The sequence below is a fragment of the Miscanthus floridulus genome, chromosome 1, assembly GCF_019320115.1.
Source record: "Miscanthus floridulus cultivar M001 chromosome 1, ASM1932011v1, whole genome shotgun sequence".
Taxonomy (NCBI): Eukaryota; Viridiplantae; Streptophyta; class Magnoliopsida; order Poales; family Poaceae; genus Miscanthus; species Miscanthus floridulus.
Genome location: NC_089580.1, coordinates 171,321,413 through 171,345,710, shown reverse-complemented (window position 1 = coordinate 171,345,710; position 24,298 = coordinate 171,321,413).

The window sequence follows — 24,298 nt, the reverse complement described above, 5'->3', positions numbered from 1 at the left end:
TGATTTGATTTCTAAGCTCTCTATCCTTCGGAACTACCAACCTATCCTTGAACCATAACACACCTTCCTCATCTACTCGAAAATGTTTGGTTTCTTGCTCTTTCATCTTGCGCTTGATGTGAAACACACCTACATCTGTCTTCTGTAGCTCGATAATTTGACTCTGTAGAGTACAACTGACAGTGATGTTGTGCAGGACTGCAGGATGAAGGAGCTTTGACAAATGGACATCACTCTCAATCAACGAGTGGTAATGAGACTTTCTGCTTAAGGCATCCGCGACGACGTTTGCCTTGCCCGGGTGATAGTGCACTTGAAGGTTATAATCTTTGATCAACTCGAGCCATCTTCTCTGACGCATATTTAACTCTGGTTGAGTGAAGATGTACTTGAGACTTTTATGATCAGTGTAGATGTTGCACACATTGCCAAGTAGATAATGTCTCCAGGCCTTCAAAGCATGAACAACTGCAGCGAGTTCCAAGTCATGCGTTGGATAATTCACTTCATGCTTCCAAAGTTGGCGAGAGGTATAAGCGATGACTCTACCCTCTTGCATAAGAACACCTCCTAACCCAATACCTGATGCATCACAGAACACATCAAAAGGTTTCTCGATATCCGGTTGCGCCAAAACCGGAGCCGATGTTAGAAGAGTTCGCAGGGTATGGAAAGCTGCATCACACTCAAGAGTCCAGACAAACTTCATGTCTTTTTGCAGCAATCGAGTCATAGGCTTGGCTATTTTAGAGAAATCCGGGATGAAGCGACGATAATAGCCAGCCAACCCTAGAAAACTCCAAACCTCGTGCATCGAGATGGGAGCCTTCCAGTTCAATACTTCTTGCACCTTGGTGGGATCAACCATAATTCCACCATCGGACAACACGTGTCCAAGAAAAGGTACCTCACGAAGCCAAAATTCACATTTGCTGAACTTTGCATACAGATGGTGTTCTCGCAATCTAGTAAGAACCACTCGCAAATGTTCAACATGATCTTCTTCATTCTCAGAATAGACCAGGATGTCATCTATAAATACCACCACAAATTTGTCCAACTCGGGCATAAACACTGAATTCATCAGATACATAAAATGTGCGGGGGCATTAGTCAATCCAAAAGACATAACCAGGTACTCATATAGACCATATCTTGTAGAGAATGCAGTTTTTGGGACATCCTCAGGCCGAATTTTGATTTGATGATACCCAGATCTCAAATCAATCTTGGAAAAGACTTTTGCTTTAGATAACTGATCAAATAATATATCTATGCGTGGCAGAGGGTACTTATTCTTGATTGTAACTGTATTCAAGGGTCTATAATCTACACACATGTGTAGAGATTGATCCTTCTTCTTCACAAAGATGGCTGGGCACCCCCACGGAGATGAACTAGGGCGGATAAGGCCTTTCTTTAGCAGTTCATTCAACTGGGTCTTAAGTTCAGCTAGTTCATTGGGAGGCATTCTATATGGCCTTCTAGAGATGGGAGCTGTACCAGGAAGCAACTCTATCTTGAATTCTACTTCTCGATCCGGGGGCAATCCAGGCAAATCATCGGGAAAAACATCCGGAAAGTCACACACGACAGGGATATCTGCCAGAGACTTTGCATGCACCGCATTGGTCATGCAAGAAAGATTGATGTCCCTGGGTAACTATACTAGAAAACCCTCCTGATTGCTCGGATCTCTGAGCATAACTACTGTAGTCGATGTATCGATAAGCACTCCATGACGGCTCATCCAGTTCATTCCCAATATCACATCGATACCTTGCCCCGGTAAAATTACCAGATCAACCTGATAACTTCGCCCCTCTATCACAAATTGTACATCCCCAACTACCAGCTTGGTTGGGATAATACCACTAGCAGCCCTTATACAATAACCCTCACCCTCAACAGTATATGTTTTCTGCATAAACTTGGATGCAAATGATGGACTAATGAAGGAATGCGAAGCACCTGAATCAAATAGTACAACTGCAGGGTGTTGGTCAATCAGAAACTTACCGGCAGTCACTACCTCTCCTGAAGGAATCTCAGTAATATTAGTGTGGTTCACTTGTCCCTGATGGCCACCCTGGTAATTATTCTTCTTAGGGTAAGGGCATTTCCTTGCCCAGTGGCCTATCTTGTTGTAGTTCCAGCATGGCATGTTGCTTGGTGGAGCCCTGGAACTGCCCTGACTGGTAGTGCCCTTGGGAAGAGCAACTGTAAATGCCTTGCAGAACCCTGTCTTGGTGGGATTCTTCTTCTGCGGTGGGCGAAACTTGGCGGCTGACGCTGGAGGACGGAATGGAGTCCTTTGTGCGACGGGAGCCTTAGATTGTGAGGCACCCGCCTCATAGGTCCTCTTACGACTTTTTGAAGCCGCATATACAGCATTGTTGTTCTCTTGCGATAAAGCATCACTCACAAACTCATTAAAATGAGCGCACTTGCAATTACCCATGGTCTTCATCAGTTTGGGGCTAAGTCCCCGCTTGAAGCTTGCAATCTTCTTGGCATCTGTGTCCACAAACTCGGTAGCATACCATGCAAGGTTGTTGAAAGCTTGCAGGTATTCAGTCAGGCTCTTGTTTCCCTGAGTCAGCTTCATAAACTCTGTATGTTTGATCGCCATAAGACCAGGAGGAATGTAATTTCCCCTGAAAGCAGACTTGAACTGATCCCAAGTGATTTGGGCATTAGCAGGCATAGTGGACCGATGATGACTCCACCAGATGCCAGCAGGCCCATGAAGTTGGTGCGATGCGTACTCAGTTTTTAGCACCTTAGTCAAGCGGAGCAGACGAAACTTCTGCTCGAGAGTATTCAACCACTCATCAGCTTGTAGAGGCTCCTCAGCCTCCTTGAAGATTGGGGGTTTCGTGTCAAGGAAATCCTTGAAATCACTATATTGATTTGGATCCGGTCCTTGTCATGGACCACGGCCATCACGATTCACAATCGTACAGAGGGCCTCGGCCATAGTGCGCTGTCCTTCCACAAGCATTGCTATAAGTTCCGTGGGTGTGGGTGGTGGTGGCAGAAGATCATCATCATCACTTGCACCGGTGGAACAAGTACGAGGCATCTGCACAATGCGCAACCAGTAATTATTGATGATGTCAGCACATTGGAGAGGAACAACATAATCGTGCCAAACTATATTTACTGACGAGAATGAAAACTTCATACAATAAACAGAGGCAATAATTCATTCTCCAATCACCACATCATCAAGTAGATTACTAGCGCCATACGCAGTGCATTCCAACATGACAAGTTTTAAACTTCACCAACGTTACGCATCTCGAAGGGAGCGAATTAAAATATATTACCAGTATGACTACAAAAGCTTAATTCGTGAGACTTGCTAACGAACCACTCGTCGAAGTGATTACTGTCCACATTGGAGACACCTTGGACTTCTTCTGGGTATTCCTCTCCTAACTTCTTGCCGAGAGATTTCACTTTATACTTGGGATAAGCAATTATAAGGGAGGGAGTAATGCAATATGAATGTCATGAGTGAATATGATGCATGCTCGTTCCGTACGTCCTCACAAACCTAAGAAAATTTAAGCTTTAGCGGAATATACGGTGGCATACATATGTTCTCTCAATTAGCGGTAACTAGTCGATCTACACGGTGCGTTGTTAGCGTAACTATAGAAAAACTTCATTGCAGCCCAACCCAACAAGATGTAATGCTAATTACACAAGCAGTACTAAGATACTTTCCATATATACATCCCCCGATATATATACTTCGGCATCCAAACTACCCGAGAAATGTACCCACAATTAAGTACTTTCATATATACATGTATGCAACATGTAAATACTCCAGTAACCACAACTAGCTCTCCCCTAGACCGACGGTTGGACGGTCATGCTCTCACAACTCACTCTTACCTTAGCATAGAGGCAATTGATCCATACATTACCATTCAAACGAATGGTATCCATGCAATATCACGCCGCATGGACGACGAAATAGAGACAATCAATTCCCCCAAGTTAGTAATTATATATAAGCCACCTAGAAGTCCTTAAGTGGGCTATAAGGGATGTGATCACCAGTATACCATAAATTTTTTGATTTTTGAACACTTATATATAACTATAAGTGTTGAAAACCATTTTAACAACAAAAGCTTTTTGTTTTAAATAGCCATAAGACATGTTTAATGTTGAATCTAGCTCCGATACTAGCTGTCATGGAACCGACCAATTTATAAGAGCACAAGTACAAAAAAAACAATCGCCGGAACGATCAAATTCTCGAACTTGAGCCCATATAAACCCGGTAGTCAACCGAAATCTTGAAGGATTTCAAACCAACTTGCATGCAACCAAGATCACAGTAATTCAACATAACATATCGTATGTTACAACATTTCGCATACGTTTGCAAATAGGTTACATCATCACGGAGTCATTGTTATTACAAAACGAGTCTTGTAAACATGCGGAAGCAAATAGTTTAACTCACACACCGAGTTCAAATACACATACTGGTTTGCTGATCATGGACCGCAAAAGCATTCAGATAAGAGAAAGGAGATCATGCCCATGATCTAGTCCTCATCACCCGCCGGGTGGAGACAATACTTGCAGAATCCCTGATATAGGAGGTCATCTACAACAAGAGGGAATAAACCCTGAGTACGGGAATGTACTCAACTAGACTTACCCGTCGAAAACCAAACAAATGACACCAAGGATTATGCATAGCTTAATGTAGTGGAGCTGGCTGACACTTTCTTTTTGTAGAAAAGCATAAGTAATGATGATCAACTCTTAACCTGAACTAGCAGTAACTTTTTAGCCATTAACCTATCATCTATATTAGCACCTGTACTAAGCAATCATTTTATTAGGGTGCAAACATTAATAACCATATCAGGTATTCTTTGTGGCAACCTTATCATCATCCATTTAACCATATCGTTAAATTAATTGAATCTACGTTGCCGCTGCTCAGTCAAGTTCTCACTATCCGGGAGAGACGGCAATTCAAATCGATTCCTATCCAGCTAGAGGGGTATTCCTAAACACAAACCCTGCTTCCCCCCGTCAGGGTCGCAACAAGTCACCTTTGGTACAATTCAGGAGTCGCGGGTCCGAACAGATCGGCATTCTCAAAGAACCACTCTGCCAAGGTTGTTCGGGACTCTAACCCGCCTTGGACTTATGCCAATGGCTCTCCGCACATCCTTACTACCTCCAGAGTGCCGCCACTGCTCACGTTCCCGGCCTGAATCGAGCTACTAGGCTTCACGATCGGAACGACTTATCCGGCCAGCTAAGTGTTAGGCTGCGTTCAACATGACATGAGGACGTACAGCGTATCGGTCCTTAAACGACTCAGACGGAGTCACTATGTTCAAACCTACACAAGACCCCGCCCGGTCTTAATTCATTATTCACATGGTTCTTTTCCACGATAGCAAATATAGCCAACCATGATCCACCTCATCCTAAAGCTCGCAGGTGACAGGAAATCACCTGACTTCTACCGCACTAAGCATGGCTAAGCATTTAACCTGTTCCTGAACTTAAATAGGATTCCAGTGCGACATCTGGACAAGGAAGGATATATAATGCAGCAATTGGTTCCAACCAATTCCTATACTTAATGCATCATCAACAATAAAAGATACTCAATGTATTTGTAAAACATGGGAGGCTTAATATGCTCCGGGGCTTGCCTTTCAGGAACGAGGAAGGCTGGTGGTCAGGGCACTCGGGCAATTCCTCCGCGGCGACTGCTTCGTCGGCTTCCTGCACCTTGGGTTCCTCCTCCTGGTTGGCTCCCTCGAACTCCAGCAACGTCACTCCCTCCGGCACACCTATTGCATGAATGCGCAAGATAAATATCATGGATGCACATGTACGAATGTCGGGGATGCTCGGGGAATGCACATGTTCACTGTAGTTTGCATCTTCCAACTTAAGCCCTATTCAAATCACTTCCACTTACCGCGTTTATATAACCTAAGGTATAATTGCTCATCTTCCGTTAATGACCTAGCACCTGCACCTAAGCATATTCTCAAGTTAGGCTAACCCCTAAAACAATCAATGAGAACATTGCACAAGCATACACTCAAGCATTTGTATTACAACCAAATGGAGACTATATATCGGTACAGTAAACTAGCCATAACTGGAGATTTATAAATCCAATTGATATGCAACAAGACAACCTGGAATGCTTATAAAATTGTCTACAGAACATTTTCAGACCTCAAAGCATGATTCTAACCTTTACCAGGTCGAACTCATAAATCAATAGAACTCTATCCTCACAAGGCAGAGAACAAGCAAAGACTGGAACCTAACTTTAAACAGCTGTAGTTTCTAAACTACTAGGCCAAATGCCCTCAAATTTTGACAGGAGCTAGATACATAAGTTATCTACAGCTTTTGTATTCATCACAATCACATAAAACCAAATTATCATGGGGAACTTTCCAAAGTCCCCAGATCTGTGCAGAGGGACATGATGCAACAAACAATTATTAACTTATGATATAAACACTTAATTGGACAAAACCAACTTTACTGACATATCACACATATCACAAGCACACCAGAAAGTAGGGTGTTCATCCCCAAAACATTTCTTTTAATACCTTTCTTAATTTATTTAATTAATTAGTGGAAATAGTAAACATATATGAAAACTACACCATTAATTCTACAAAAATTATAGTAGACACTACATGCTCTAAGTAGACTACCATAAAAATTTCACACCATTTGAGTAAGTATAACAACCTACACAAAAATGGTAAGGCAGAATGACTTAAAATGGCATAATTAGGAAACCTTAGTGAAAAGTGTCAAGCAATAGATTTCATATTTTTCCTAGCATCCTTAGGGTACTAGGATACTCTCCAACAATCTTCATGGCCAACGGATTCATAAATAATTTACTAAAATTCACCTAAGTATCTACCAATGATAAAAGGAAAATCTATAACTCAAAAACTACACATGCAATGACCCTCAAATTTTAACCAGAGCTTCTACCATACAAGACTAGCTTACCCACAAAATTTCATAATTTTTGGATCAAAGAAACTCAAGATATGATTTAAACAAGTTTGCATGCATTCAAAAACACTTTTCAAGTTCTTATTTAATTCATCCAAAATTTCTACATAATGTGTTCAAGACATATTTTTCTTAAATACTAGACCTAACTGTGAGTCTCACAAAATTGGAACCATCCAATTTGGATCTACATAACAGGAGATACAAAAATATCAAATAAGCATTCAAAACTGTATTTTTGAACTATCTTTAAGAACAACAGCCACTGACGTGTGGGACCCGGCTGTCAGCCGACCCCACAGGTCAGCGACAGCAAAGTAGAGGAGGTGGCTGCAACGCGCGGAAGACGGCGTAGCTCACCGACGGTGACCTCACCGGCGACAAGAACGGCACCAACGTGACCGCCTAGACCTACTGCGTCGATTGGTACCCTAACCGCAAACCCTATCGACCTCTAGGTACCCCGGCCACGGAGCTCAGCGGCTCGGCCATGACGCACAGCGGCGCGCGACCGTGTTCTGGCTTGGCTGGACCGGCTTCACCGGTAACCTCAACGCGAGAGCAACTACGCGTGCTAGGGAAGACGGAACGAAGGCGAGGGAAGAAGGAGTGGTGCGGTGATGCTCTGGCAACGGTGAGCGCCATCTCCGGCGATGCTCAGCCATGGCGGTGGTGGTGGAAAACAGCACTGTGCCCTTACCGAGACCCAAACAGCGCAGCTAATAGGTGGAGGAGGTAGAGTAGGCTACGGCGGAGTCGATGTCGAGCGGGCAGTCACGCTTTTGCGGCGGTGAGTGAGCGAGGCGATGATGGAACAGGAGCGGCACTGGCGGAGCGGCTGCTTGCTTGGCGCAGCGCGCGGTGGAGGAGAAGAAAGGCGAACTGGAGCGGTGAGTGCGTCGGCAGGCGCGGGGTGGCTTCAAGATGCGGCTGCGACGCCAGGATGCGCACGGCGCGTGGCCAGCACGGTCAGCCAGCCGTCGACGCGCGGCGTACACGCGGCCACCGAGTTCTGAATCGCCCGAGCACTGTAGCGTCTAAATTTTTCGTTTCAGTATTCAACAAGCCGACTGACAGCGAAACTTGTCGACAATAGATCTCTTAATCCGTGGCGATCTAGGGTAAGTTGTAGTTAACAAAGATGGAGATCTTCATGTGGTCTACAACTTTCACAATTGGAGCTCGAGCTGGTTCGGCTTGGTTTGCAGACTACAGAGCTCTCAACTAGGGTACATGAAACTAAAACTCAGTTTTCATACTTAGAAATTTTTCTAAGTGTTGAATCCAACCTCAAATCTGACTTGTGGGTCCTTTTGGAGCATGTTGTGCACTTTTTCATGACTTGGCTTCTAAACAAAGTTTGTTCCTTATTAAATTCTCTACAACTTTGCTTTAGGTTGCTCAGACATGCAAACATCCTAAGCTACACTTTTTAAACAGTCAAACACAGGAGCTCTAGGGATCCAAATTGGTCAACCATGACTTGGAAACCTAATTAGGCAAAATGATCAACATGAACAATGTTCCAAAAGGCATTCTATGTGTAACTAAGTTACTTACAAGCATTTCTAGCCACACCATGCATTGGTCACACAAGAATCAATCAAGGTATGTACTGAAACAATGAAAAACACAAGAAATGTTGCAAATGTTTCATAGTCATGTTTCACATGTTTCATGATCTCATTGCATAGTATTAACTAACCTTGTTTCACTAAGTGAGTGGCACATGTTGCACTTAAGTGTTGCACACTTTACATTTCATAAAAGAACAACACACATGAAATATACAACATGTTGCAATGTTTCGAAATTATGTTTCATGTGCTATAAGTTCACGAAGGGATGCATGATGCTCATGTTCATGAAATGTAGTGCAAATGTGGAAGCTAAACACCAGGGGTGTTACAGTACGTGTCTTGCTTGAATGGTGTGAGCGCAAGCAAGGAGTGGGCTCTTTAATTTCGAGGGGTCAAAAGTACTTAAGGGTTGGTCCACATCGTAGGGCTTGATTTTAGAAAAATGTGGGAACTAGTTTCATAATTTTAGGAGCTAAGATGAATTTTTGGCGAATTTCCAAATGTGGCCAAGGATTTCTAAAAATCAGAAGAAGGATGGAAAGGGGCAGGCTTTAGTTGGGCTGCTTCTCCTGCTGGTGGCCCACGGCAGGGGCTCACGCGCGGGCCACAAGCCAGAGTAGGCTGGGTTGGCCTGCTGGCCGACCCACCCGTAGGGAGAAAAAGAGTAGAGGGGCCAGCACTTGGGCCCCTAGTGCTGCTGATGGCCCAAGAAGAGAGGAGGCCCAAGACTTGAAGAAGAGGAGGCCATCGGCTTTAGCCCACCGGTGCTCAGCGGCTTGGGGCAGTGCCGGCGCGCTGTGTGCCTGCGCGTCGTGCTCGCCAGGTGGCGGCAGGATGGGGACAAGGCAAGGACGTGGTCGCGTGGCTGCTACTCCATTGGTATGGCACCGTGCAGAGATGCGCTCACCACGGCGGTCGTGTGCATGGCGATCTTCGGTGGCGGCTATTGGCGAGGCGCCGGCATTGCTACGGTGAACTGGAGGTCTTCGGCTCCGGTTTGCTAGCTGGGTGCTCACCGCGGCATGGCCGCTGGTGTGGTGGCTCTTGGCCAACCAAGATGGTAGAGAGGAGGGCTTCACGCATGGTCTTTGGTAACGGCGTGGTGTCCACGGTGTCCATGATGGCGTGCACACTGCGTGGGCGTGGGCGTGTTGTGCGCGTGGGTGTGTGGCTGTGCCTGTGTAGGTGCGGCAGTCCACAGCCGGGGCGATCTTGCCCCCGCGCCTTGGCTCGATCGGCACATGGGGCGCAGGGGCATCGCAAATACGTGGTGACCGGCTATCGCGACACGACGCCATGGTCTTCCCCAAGTTGCAATTCGTTCCCAACTCAGCTGCTACGTCGCCCTCGGATTCAGGAGACACGTTGTCACTATTTTGGTCATAACTCTCTCATACGACATCGAAACGGGCTGTTCTTGGATGCATTGGAAAGGGGACGACGACGCCGTCGTTTTGGATCTGGTCCTAGCTCCAGAAGGTTCGTGGATCATTCTATGTGACCACGGCAAGGTGCTACGTCACCTATTTGGGCCAACTTGGCCATGTATCATGTCGGGCCTTAAGCCCAAGTTGTGGGCGCCCAACCCCTGGCCGTCCCCAACCCTAGGTCGAGTCTTAGACTATAAACATAGCCGCCGCCGCTGCTACACAATTGGGTTTTATTGAGAGTTTAGTTTTCCATTAAGAAACTAAATCGTTCATTGTAACTGTGGTGACAAATCCTTTTACAGTGATCCAGGGCCCCCATTCTTGATCTCCTCCACTATGTCAATTTGTCCTTTGGAACCGAGTTCTTGAATCCTCTATTGATATCCGCGTCATTCATATTTGCAATTTCAGATTGCGTGTTTTACCTTCTTGCTTGTGCTCTTCGATTCGCTTGCAGGAAAAGCCTTCTTGGCGAGGTCAATCAAGTTGTGCTTGGTTGATAACCAACGGAGCAGTGGTGTAATGGTTGCAGGGTTTGAATCATGTCTGATTTGAAGCCGGATCGCCAACGTCGAGATCTCCACAAATCGAACTTACCGGCTACCTCTCGGAAGATCAGGCCTGTACTCATCAATTGGTATCAGATATTTCAGGTTTACCGCGAGGTATAATCTCGTTTGCCTTAGATTCATATTTGTTCATTACCTAGAGTCCACAAAAAGCCCAAAAATATTTCAATTTCTGTTGTCCGATCGCCCTTTGTGCCTTTGCAATTTCGTTTCCGATTCGTGTTGTTGAGTTTGTGTCCGTGGTTGAGTCTTGTTGCTGGTTTAGGATTGTGTTCGTGGTCGTAGTTCAATCTCCCATTGCTGTGATTTTGTTTTCCACTGCTATCCCATCCACTGTTCCCAAACAACAAGTCGAAGCCACCACATTACTCGACTTGCCCCGCTAGCCGCCTTGTGTAACTTCTCACCGCCGCGCAAACCCTAGATAGGTTGCCAGCCGCTCTTATTTTGCCTGCATCGCAGCCCTCCTTACATCATCAGGCGAATACCTACTGCTGTGATCGGTGTTAGAGTTTAGGGACGCTTTGCCCTAACTGCCGCCGCCGTGTTGTGCCTCCCAGAAAACATACCTTGAGATACCTTCGGTAAAACAGGCATAACTTTTCGCTCGTTTATCAGAAAAATCTAAAATTTTTTGTGCAGCTTCTTGACACCATTTTTAACGAGACAGTCAGAATGTCGGGAACGAACTCCATACAACGACGGCAGAAGATGTGGAGGCCCAAGGGCTGTTATAACTTGTCCCAAAGGGTTGTGGCTTCTTTTGGTCAGTTGAAGCCAGCTATGGCCTGCTATGGCTAGCTGTGGCTTGCTACGGCTCGCTGTGGCTGGCTGAGGTTGGCTACAAGTGGCTAAGGTTGGCCAAAGGCTAGCTATGGCTTGGCCGAGCATGGCTAGGAGCATCGAGTCATTGGCTTAGTCATAGATCTTGGTCAAGGAGGGCTTGGAACCTTATGGTGGCATTCCTGGGCATCGTACGTGTCTTGCTCAAATGGTGTGAGCGCAAGCAAGGAGTGGGCTCTTTAATTTCGAGGGGTCAAAAGTACTTAAGGGTTGGTCCACATCGTAGGGCTTGATTTTAGAAAAATGTGGGAACTAGTTTCATAATTTTAGGAGCTAAGATGAATTTTTGGCGAATTTCCAAATGTGGCCAAGGATTTCTAAAAATCAGAAGAAGGATGGAAAGGGGCAGGCTTCAGTTGGGCTGCTTCTCCTACTGGTGGCCCACGGCAGGGGCTCACGCGTGGGCCACAAGCCGGAGTAGGCTGGGTTGGCTTGCTGGCCGACCCACCCACGGGGAGAAAAAGAGTAGAGGGGCCAGCACTTGGGCCCCTGGTGCTGCTGACGGCCCAAGAAGAGAGGAGGCCCAAGACTTGAAGAAGAGGAGGCCATCGGCTTTAGCCCACCGGTGCTCGGCGGCTTGGGGCAGTGCCGGCGCGCTATGTGCCTGCGCGTCGTGCTCGCCGGGTGGCGGCAGGACGGGGACAAGGCAAGGACGTGGTCGCGTGGCAGCTACTCCATTGGTACGGCGCCATGTAGAGATGCGCTCACCGCGGCGGTCGTGTGCATGGCAATCCTCGGTGGTGGCTGTTGGCAAGGCGCCGGCATTGCTGCGGCGAACTGGAGGTCTTCGGCTTCGGTTTGCTAGCTGGGTGCTCACCGCGGCATGGCCGCCGGCGTGGTGGCTCTCGGCCAACCAAGATGGTAGAGAGGAGGGCTTCACGCATGGTCTTTGGTAACAGCGTGGTGTCCACGGTGTCCATGATGGCGTGCACGCTGCGTGGGCGTGGGCGTGCTATGCGCGTGGGTGTGTGGCTGTGCCTGTGTAGGTGCGGCAGTCCATAGCCGGGGCGATCTTGCCCCCGCGCCTTGGCTCGATCGGCACGTGGGGCGCAGGGGCATCACGAATACGTGGTGACCGGCTGTCGCGACACGACGCCATGGTCTTCCCCAAGTTGCAATTCGTTCCCAACTCAGCTGCTACGTCGCCCTCGGATTCAGCAGACACGTTGTCACTATTTCGGTCATAACTCTCTCATACGACATCGAAACGGGCCGTTCTTGGATGCGTTGGAAAGGGGACGACGACGCCGTCGTTTTGGATCTTGTCCCAGCTCCTGAAGGTTCGTGGATCATTCTGTGTGACCACGGCAAGGTACTGCGTCACCTATTTGGGCCAACTTGGCCATGTATCATGTCGGGCCTTAAGCCCAAGTTGTGGGCGCCCAACCCCTGGCCGTCCCCAACTCTAGGTCGAGTCTTAGACTATAAACACAGCCGCCACCACTGCTACACAATTGGGTTTTGTTTAGAGTTTAGTTTTCCATCGAGAAACTGAATCGTTCATTGTAACTGTGGTGACAAATCCTTTTACAGTGATCGAGGGCCCCCGTTCTTGATCTCCTCCACTGTGTTGATTAGTCCTTTGGAACCGAGTTCTTGAGTCCTCTATTGATATCCGCATCATTCATATTTGCAATTTCAAATTGCATGTTTTACCTTCTTGCTTGTGCTCTTCGATTCGCTTGCAAGAAAAGCCTTCTTGGCGAGGTCAATCAAGTTGTGCTTGGTTGATAACCAACGGAGCAGTGGTGTAACGGTTGCAGGGTTCGAATCATGTCTAATTTGAAGCCAGATCGCCAACGTCGAGATCTCCACAAATTGAACTTACCGGCTACCTCTCAGAAGATCGGGCCTGTACTCATCAATTGGTATCAGATATTTCAGGTTTACCGCGAGGTATAATCTCATTTGCCTTAGATTCATATTTGTTCATTACCTAGAGTCCACAAAAAGCCCAAAAATATTTCAATTTTCGCTGTCCTATCACCCTTTGTGCCTTTGCAATTTCATTTCAGATTCGTGTTGTTGAGTTTGTGTCCGTGGTCGAGTCTTGTTGCTGGTTTAGGATTGTGTTCGTGGTCGTAGTTCAATCGCCCGTTGCTGTGATTTTGTTTTCCACCGCTATCCCATCCACCATTCCCAAACAACAAGTCGAAGCCACCACATTACTCGACTTGCCCCGCTAGCCGCCTTGTGTAACTTCTCGCCGCCGCGCAAACCCTAGATAGGTTGCCAGCCGCTCTTATTTTGCCTGCATCACAGCCCTCCTTACATCATCAGGCGAATACCTACTGCTGTGATCGGTGTTAGAGTTTAGGAATGCTTTGCCCTAACTGCCGCCGCCATGTTGTGCCTCCCAGAAAACATACCTTGAGATACCTTCGGTAAAACAGGCATAACTTTTCGCTCGTTTATCAGAAAAATCTGAAATTTTTTGTGCAGCTTCTTGACACCATTTTTAACGAGGCAGTCGGAATGTCGGGAACGAACTCCATACAACGACGGTAGAAGATGTGGAGAACCAAGGGCTGTTATAACTTGTCCCAAAGGGTTGTGGCTTCTTCTGGTCAGTTGAAGCCAGCTATGGCCTGCTATGGCTAGCTGTGGCTTGCTACGGCTCGCTGTGGCTGGCTGAGGTTGGCTACAAGTGGCTAAGGTTGGCCAAAGGCTGGCTATGGCTTGGCCGAGCATGGCTAGGAGCGTCGAGTCAGTGGCTTAGTCATAGATCTTGGTCAAGGAGTGCTTGGAACCTTATGGTGGCATTCCTGGGCATCGTACGTGTCTTGCGCGAATGGTGTGAGCGCAAGCAAGGAGTGGGCTCTTTAATTTTGAGGGGTCAAAAGTACTTAAGGGTTGGTCCACATCGTAGGGCTTGATTTTAGAAAAATGTGGGAACTAGTTTCATAGTTTTAGGAGCTAAGATGATTTTTTGGCAAATTTCCAAATGTGGCCAAGGATTTCTAAAAATCAGAAGAAGGATGGAAAGGGGCAGGCTTCAGTTGGGCTGCTTCTCCTGCTGGTGGCCCATGGCAGGGGCTCACGTGTGGGCCACAAGCCAGAGTAGGCTGGGTTGGCTTGCTGGCCGACCCACCCGCGGGGAGAAAAAGAGTAGAGGGGCCAGCACTTGGGCCCCTGGTGCTGCTGACGGCCCAAGAAGAGAGGAGGCCCAAGACTTGAAGAAGAGGAGGCCATCGGCTTTAGCCCACCGGTGCTCGGCCCCTGGTGTTGTTGAGTTTGTGTCCGTGGTCAAGTCTTGTTGCTGGTTTAGGATTGTGTTCGTGGTCGTAGTTCAATGGCCCGTTGCTGTGATTTTGTTTTCCACCGCTATCCCATCCACCGTTCCCAAACAACAAGTCGAAGCCACCACATTACTTGACTTGCCCCGCTAGCCGCCTTGTGTAACTTCTCACCGCCGCGCAAACCCTAGATAGGTTGCCAGCCGCTCTTATTTTGCCTGCATCGCAGCCCTCCTTACATCATCAGGCGAATACCTACTGCTGTGATTGGTGTTAGAGTTTAGGGACGCTTTGCCCTAACTGCCGCCGCCATGTTGTGCCTCCCAGAAAACATACCTTGAGATACCTTCGGTAAAACAGGCATAACTTTTCGCTCGTTTATCAGAAAAATCTGAAATTTTTTGTGCAGCTTCTTGACACCATTTTTAACGAGGCAGTCGGGATGTCGGGAATGAACTCCATACAACGATGGCAGAAGATGTGGAGGCCCAAGGGCTGTTATAACTTGTCCCAAAGGGTTGTGGCTTCTTCTGGTCAGTTGAAGCCAGCTATGGCCTGCTATGGCTAGCTGTGGCTTGCTATGGCTCGCTGTGGCTGGCTGAGGTTGGCTACAAGTGGCTAAGGTTGGCCAAAGGCTGGCTACGGCTTGGCCGAGCATGGCTAGGAGCATCGAGTCAGTGGCTTAGTCATAGATCTTGGTCAAGGAGGGCTTGGAACCTTATGGTGGCATTCCTGGGCATCGTACGTGTCTTGCTCGAATGGTGTGAGCGTAAGCAAGGAGTGGGCTCTTTAATTTCGAGGGGTCAAAAGTACTTAAGGGTTGGTCCACATCGTAGGGCTTGATTTTAGAAAAATGTGGGAACTAGTTTCATAATTTTAGGAGCTAAGATGAATTTTTGGCGAATTTCCAAATGTGGCCAAGGATTTCTAAAAATCAGAAGAAGGATGGAAAGGGGCAGGCTTCAGTTGGGCTGCTTCTCCTGCAGGTGGCCCACGGCAGGGGCTCACGCGTGGGCCACAAGCTGGAGTAGGCTGGGTTGGCTTGCTGGCCGACCCACCCGCAGGGAGAAAAAGAGTAGAGGGGCCAGCACTTGGGCCCCTGGTGCTGCTGACGGCCCAAGAAGAGAGGAGGCCCAAGACTTGAAGAAGAGGAGGCCATCGGCTTTAGCCCACCGGTGCTCGGCCCCTGGTGTTGTTGAGTTTGTGTCCGTGGTCGAGTCTTGTTGCTGGTTTAGGATTGTGTTCGTGGTCGTAGTTCAATTGCCCGTTGCTGTGATTTTGTTTTCCACCGCTATCCCATCCACCGTTCCCAAACAACAAGTCGAAGCCACCACATTACTCGACTTGCCCCGCTAGCTGCCTTGTGTAACTTCTCGCCGCCGCGCAAACCCTAGATAGGTTGCCAGCCGCTCTTATTTTGCCTGCATCACAGCCCCCCTTACATCATCAGGCGAATACCTACTGCTGTGATCGGTGTTAGAGTTTAGGGACGCTTTGCCCTAACTGCCGCCGCCATGTTGTGCCTCCCGGAAAACATACCTTGAGATACCTTCGGTAAAACAGGCATAACTTTTCGCTCGTTTATCAAAAAAATCTGAAATTTTTTGTGCAGCTTCTTGACACCATTTTTAACGAGGCAGTCGGAATGTTGGGAACGAACTCCATACAATGACGGCAGAAGATGTGGAGGCCCAAGGGCTGTTATAACTTGTCCCAAAGGGTTGTGGCTTCTTCTGGTCAGTTGAAGCCAGCTATGGCCTGCTATGGCTAGCTGTGGCTTGCTACGGCTCGCTGTGGCTGGCTGAGGTTGGCTACAAGTGGCTAAGGTTGGCCAAAGGCTGGCTACGGCTTGGCTGAGCATGGCTAGGAGCGTCGAGTCAGTGGCTTAGTCATAGATCTTGGTCAAGGAGGGCTTGGAACCTTATGGTGGCATTCCTGGGCATCGTACGTGTCTTGCTCGAATGGTGTGAGCGCAAGCAAGGAGTGGGCTCTTTAATTTCGAGGGGTCAAAAGTACTTAAGGGTTGGTCCACATCGTAGGGCTTGATTTTAGAAAAATGTGGGAACTAGTTTCATAATTTTAGGAGCTAAGATGAATTTTTGGCGAATTTCCAAATGTGGCCAAGGATTTCTAAAAATCAGAAGAAGGATGGAAAGGGGTAGGCTTCAGTTGGGCTGCTTCTCCTGCTGGTGGCCCATGGCAGGGGCTCACGCGTGGGCCACAAGCCGGAGTAGGCTGGGTTGGCTTGCTGGCTGACCCACCCGCGGGGAGAAAAAGAGTAGAGGGGCCAGCACTTGGGCCCCTGGTGCTGCTGACGGCCCAAGAAGAGAGGAGGCCCAAGACTTGAAGAAGAGGAGGCCATCGGCTTTAGCCCACCGGTGCTCGGCCCCTGGTGTTGTTGAGTTTGTGTCCATGGTCGAGTCTTGTTGCTGGTTTAGGATTGTGTTCATGGTTGTAGTTCAATCGCCCGTTGCTGTGATTTTGTTTTCCACCGCTATCCCATCCACCGTTCCCAAACAACAAGTCGAAGCCACCACATTACTCGACTTGCCCCGCTAGCCGCCTTGTGTAACTTCTCGCCACCGCGCAAACCCTAGATAGGTTGCCAGCCGCTCTTATTTTGCCTGCATCGTAGCCCTCCTTACATCATCAGGCGAATACCTACTGCTGTGATCGATGTTAGAGTTTAGGGACGCTTTGCCCTAACTGCCGTCGCCGTGTTGTGCCCCCCGGAAACCATACCTTGAGATACCTTCGGTAAAATAGGCATAACTTTTCGCTCGTTTATCAGAAAAATCTGAATTTTTTTTGTGTAGCTTCTTGACACCATTTTTAACGACCCAAACTAGGCTTCGCCCTGTTTGGTTTCCTCAGAATTGCCAAAAAAAGGGAAAATATAGAAAAAAATTATCAAAGTTTTTGCACGCTTTTCAGAGAACGTGCTGAATTTCTGTAGACCACATCCCACCTCAGTTGTAGGTGCCAATTTTTGTGGTTGCATCTTTTGTGATCCTTGTTCAGAGAAAAGTGTAAAAAGAATAGTTAAAAAAAGTTTGTTTCCTACTAGTGCCTTTTGGAAAAATCTGGGAAAAATTCAGGAAAAAGGAGAAATCCGGGCTATTTGCTTGTTCTGTGAGTTCTTTCGATCGTCCTTTGTTTTCACCTTGTTGCGCTACGTCTCGACACGTCTTAGCCAGCACCTGTGATTTGTACTTTGGATCCAAATTGAACAATCGCTACTCTGCACTCGTTAATTGCTAATCCTTGCTGTCATATTGTGTGCCTACCCATAGCTCCACATATTCTTCTGTCAGCACAGGTTCATCTTGCAACTGTTACCCATGCTCAACAACAGATTGCTTCGCCACTTTGGTTTTGCTCCTGTTTGGCGTTGGTAAGAATACAGGCAAGACGGTGGTAAGCCGCTTGTGATTTTGCATTCCACTTTCACCACCATCACCACCACTTGTTTCCTTTTAGTTGATAGGGATAATACTTTGGTGTTGTCTTTTTCTATCTTCTAACGATGGCAGGAACTCCGATGGACTTCAATGAGTGCGTGTCCAAGGGCGAGCTTGCAACGTTCATGACTGAACAACGCAATCTTATGACCGAGCTGATGCGCAACGTGAACAATCTGGTCACCCGTATTGAACAGCTTGAGCAATGCCCTCCACCTTATCGTGCTGATGATGAAGATGCGGATGCTTTTGGTGATGAAGATGCGTATGCTGACGGTGGTGCCCGTCGCCGCCTCAACTTCAATCGTCGCGGTATGGTAGGTAATAATCATGGTAATAATGATCCTTTTGCTAAAATTAAATTTAGTCTACCACCTTTTGCTGGTAATGTTGATCTAGAGGCATATTTAGATTGGGAGCTTGCAGTTCAACAAAAATTTGATTCTCATAATGTTCCTGCTAAGCATAGAGTTAGACTTGCTACTAGTGAATTTACTAATTTTGCTTTGTTCTGGTGGAGTGATCTTTGCAATGCCAATAATGCTGCTGCTGTGCCACAAACTTGGAATGTTTTAAAGCAATGTATGACATCTCGTTTTGTTCCTCCTTATTACCAACGTGATTTACGTTTGAAACTACAAACTTTAAAACAAGGTGATAAAGGAGTAGAAGCATACTATCAAGAATTGCTTATTGGTTTAGCACGTTGTGGTATAAATGAAGATGATCATGATGCTAGTGCTAGATTTTTTGGTGGTTTAAACCATGATATACAGAGCATACTTGATTACAAAGAATGGCGCAATTTTTCCCAATTGTATCATCTTGCTATTAAGGCAGAACGAGAAGTACAGGGACACAAACAACACCAGCTTTTCAGGTCTAACAATGGGAGGAATTTTCAGCAGCGTTCCGAGCCGGAGACACCCAAGCTTCCTATTGCACCACAGCCATCTACACCTCCATTTTCTTCCAGGGTAAGTAAATTGTCTAATGTGCAGTTTCCACAGCTGAAGAAAGGTGGCACTCCGGGTGCTTCTACTAGCTCCTCCTCGTCTAGCTCTAAAATCATTTGCCACCGATGCAAAGGCATGGGACATGTCATGAAGGAATGCCCTAGTCGTCGCGCTTTCATTGCTACCGAGGATGGATATGTAAGTGCTAGTGATGTTGAAGATGATTTAGCCCTTGCTGCTAACATTGATGCAGATCCCACCGAGAGCGATCAAGACAAGGAGGCCATCACCATTGACTCTATGGCTGCTGCCGCAGACTACCCTAGCCTTCTTGTGCAGCGTGTGTTGAGTACAAGTGTGGGTCATGAAGAAGAGATGAAGATCCAACGCCACAATTTGTTCCACATGTATCTCATTGTGCAGGGTTGTCGTGTTCTCACTATCATTGATAGCGGGAGTTGCAACAACTTGGTGAGTTCAGATTTGGTTGACAAGCTTGGCTTGACCACACGACAATATTCGTATCCATATAAACTTCAATGGTTTAATAATAGTGGTAAGACTAAGGTAACTAAATCAGCACGCATTAGCTTTTTCACAGGCTCTTATCATGATACTGCTGATTTTGATGTTGTCCCTATGCAAGCTTGTTCCATTTTGTTAGGTCGCCCATGGGAATTTGATAATATGCTTTACACCATGGTAGAACTAATACATACACTATCATACATAAGGACAAGAAAATTACATTGCTACCTTTGTCTCCTACGGATATTATTAAACATGCTAATGAGATCAAAAATAAACCTCCAACAGACATTGATAAAAATAATGGGATTAAGTAAAAAGGAGGTGCTTTTCTTGCTACAACTCCTGCTACTGCTGAGTTATGTGATAATCCTGATGCACCATGTTATACTTTGTTTTGTCAACCTTTTATGTCTGGTGCATTGCCTGCTGTCACTAACCTTTTGCAAGAGTTCGCTGATGATGGGATGGAGTCGAGGACGACTCAAATTCTACAAGGAGGGGATGATGAGGACATCGCCAAGATGGAGTCGAGGACGACTCCAATTCAAGAAGGGGAGGATGATGAGGACATCGCCATGCTGGACACATCGACGCCATGGTCTTCCCCAAGTTGTAATTCATTCCCATCTCAGCTGCTACGTTGCCCTCGGATTCAGCAGACACGTCATCACTATTTCGGTCATAACTCTCTCATACGACATCAAAATGGGCCATTCTTGGATGTGTTGGAAAGGGGACGACGACGCCATTGTTTTGGATCTGGTCCCAGCTCCAGAAGGTTCGTGGATCATTCTGTGTGACCATGGCAAGGTGCTACGTCACCTATTTGGGCCAACTTGGCCATGTATCGTGTCGGGCCTTAAGCCCAAGTTGTGGGCGCCCAACCCCTGGCTGTCCCCAACCCTAGGTCGAGTCTTAGACTATAAACACAGCCGCCGCCGCTGCTATACAATTGGGTTTTGTTTAGAGTTTAGTTTTCCATCGAGAAACTAAATCGTTCATTGTAACTGTCACAGAACCGACCAATTTATAAGAGCACAAGTACAAAAAAACAATCACCGGAAGGATCAAATTCTCGAACTTGAGCCCATATAAACCCGGTAGTCAACCGAAATCTCGAAGGATTTCAAACCAACTTGCATGCAACCAAGATCACAGTAATTCAACATAACATATCATACGTTACAACATTTCGCATACGTTCGCAAATAGGTTACATCATCACGGAGTCATTGTTATTACAAAACGAGTCTTATAAACATGCGGAAGCAAATAGTTTAACTCACACACCGAGTTCAAATACACATACTAGTTTGCTGATCACGGACCGCAAAAGCATTCAGATAAGAGAAAGGAGATCATGCCCATGATCTAGTCCTCATCACCCACCGGGTGGAGACAATACTTGCAGAATCCCTGATATAGGAGGTCATCTGCAACAAGAGGGAATAAACCCTGAGTACGGGAATGTACTCAGCTAGACTTACCCGTCGAAAACCAAACAAATGACACCAAGGATTATGCATAGCTTAATGTAGTGGAGCTGGCTGACACTTTCTTTTTGCAGAAAAGCATAAGTAATAATGATCAACTCTTAACCTGAACTAGCAGTAACTTTTTAGCCATTAACCTGTCATCTATATTAGCACCTGTACTAAGCAATCATTTTATTAGGGTGCAAACATTAATAACCATATCAGGTATTCTTTGTGGCAACCTTATCATCATCCATTTAACCATATCCTTAAATTAATTGAATCTACGTTGCCGCTGCTCAGTCAAGTTCTCACTATCCGGGAGAGACGGCGATTCGAATCGATTCCTATCCAGCTGGAGGGGTATTCCTAAACACAAACCCTGCTTCCCCCCGTCAGGGTCGCAACAAGTCACCTTTGGTACAATTCAGGAGTCGTGGGTCCGAATAGATCGGCATTCTTAGAGAACCACTCTACCAAGGTTGTTCGGGACTCTAACCGGCCTTGGACTTATGCCAATGGCTCTTCGCACATCCTTACTACCTCCAGAGTGCCGCCACTGCTCGCATTCCAGGCCTGAATCGAGCTACTAGGCTTCGCGGTCGGAACGACTTATCCGGCCAGCTAAGTGTTAGGCTGCGTTCAACATGACATGAGGACGTACAGCGTATTGGTCCTTAAACGACTCAGACGGAGTCACTATGTTCAAACCTACACAAGACCCCGCCCGGTCTTAATTCATTATTCACATGGTTCTTTTCCACGATAGCAAATATAGCCAACCATGATCCACCTCATCCTAAAGCTCGCAGGTGATAGGAAATCACCTGACTTCTACCGCACTAAGCATGGCTAAGCATTTAACCCGTTCCTGAACTTAAATAGGATTCTAGTGCGACATCTAGACAAGGAAGGATATATAATGTAGCAATTGGTTCTAACCAATTCCTATACTTAATGCATCATCAACAATAAAAGATACTCAATGTATTTGTAAAACATGGGAGGCTTAATATGCTCCGGGGCTTGCCTTTCAGGAACGAGGAAGGCTGGTGGTCAGGGCACTCGGGCAATTCCTCCGCGGCGACTGCTTCGTCGGCTTCCTGCACCTCGGGTTCCTCCTCCTGGTTGGCTCCCTCGAACTCCAGCAACGTCACTCCCTCCGGCACACCTATTGCATGAATGCGCAAGATAAATATCATGGATGCACATGTACGAATGTCGGGGATGCTCGGGGAATGCACATGTTCACTGTAGTTTGCATCTTCCAACTTAAGCCCTATTCAAATCACTTCCACTTACCGCGTTTATATAACCTAAGGTATAATTGCTCATCTTCCGTTAATGACCTAGCACCTGCACCTAAGCATATTCTCAAGTTAGGCTAACCCCTAAAACAATCAATGAGAACATTGCACAAGCATACACTCAAGCATTTGTATTACAACCAAATGGAGACTATATATCGGTACAGTAAACTAGCCATAACTGGAGATTTATAAATCCAATTGATATGCAACAAGACAACCTAGAACGCTTATAAAATTGTCTACAGAACATTTTCAGACCTCAAAGCATGATTCTAACCTTTACCAGGTCGAACTCATAAATCAATAGAACTCTGTCCTCACAAGGCAGAGAACAAGCAAAGACTGGAACCTAACTTTAAACAGCTGTAGTTTCTAAACTACTAGGCCAAATGCCCTCAAATTTTGACAGGAGCTAGATACATAAGTTATCTACAGCTTTTGTATTCATCACAATCACATAAAACCAAATTATCATGAGGAACTTTCCAAAGTCCCCAGATCTGTCCAGAGGGACATGATGCAACAAACAATTATTAACTTATGATATAAACACTTAATTGGACAAAACTAACTTTACTGACATATCACACATATCACAAGCACACCAGAAAGTAGGGTGTTCATCCCCAAAACACTTCTTTTAATACCTTTCTTAATTTATTTAATTAATTAGTGGAAATAGTAAACATATATGAAAACTACACCATTAATTCTACAAAAATTACAGTAGACACTACATGCTCTAAGTAGACTACCATAAAAATTTCACACCATTTGAGTAAGTATAACAACCTACACAAAAATGGTAAGGCAGAATGACTTAAAATGGCATAATTAGGAAACCTTAGTGAAAAGTGTCAAGCAACAGATTTCATATTTTTCCTAGCATCCTTAGGGTAATAGGATACTCTCCAACAATCTTCATGGCCAACGGATTCATAAATAATTTACTAAAATTCACCCAAGTATCTACCAATGATAAAAGGAAAATCTATAACTCAAAAACTACACATGCAATGACCCTCAAATTTTAACCAGAGCTTCTACCATACAAGAGCGAGGCGACGACGGAACAGGAGCGGCAATGGCGGAGCGGCTGCTTGCTTGGCGCAGCGCGCGGTGGAGGAGAAGAAAGGCGAACAGGAGTGGTGAGTGCGTCGGCAGGCGCGGGGTGGCTTCAAGACGTGGCTGCGACGCCAGGATGCGCACGGCGCGTGGCCAGCGCGGTCAGCCGGCCGTCGATGCGCGGCGTACACGCGGCCACCGAGTTCTGAATCGCCCGAGCACTGTAGCGTCTGAATTTTTCGTTTCAGTATTCAACAAGCCGACTGACAGCGAAACTTGTCGACAATAGATCTCTTAATCCGTGGTGATCTAGGGTAAGTTGTAGTTAACAAAGATGGAGATCTTCATGTGGTCTACAACTTTCACAATTGGAGCTCGAGCTGGTTCGGCTTGGTTTGCAGACTACAGAGCTCTCAACTAGGGTACATGAAACTGAAACTCAGTTTTCATACTTAGAAATTTTTCTAAGTGTTCAATCCAACCTCAAATCTGACTTGTGGGTCCTTTTGGAGCATGTTGTGCACTTTTTCATGACTTGGCTTCTAAACAAAGTTTGTTCCTTATTAAATTCTCTACAACTTTGCTTTAGGTTGCTCAGACATGCAAACATCCTAAGCTACACTTTTTAAACAGTCAAACACAGGAGCTCTAGGGATCCAAATTGGTCAACCATGAAGGGATGCATGATGCTCATGTTCATGAAATGTAGTGCAAATGTGGAAGCTAAACACCAGGGGTGTTACAACCCTCCCCCTTATAAAAATCTCATCCTGAGATTTGAAA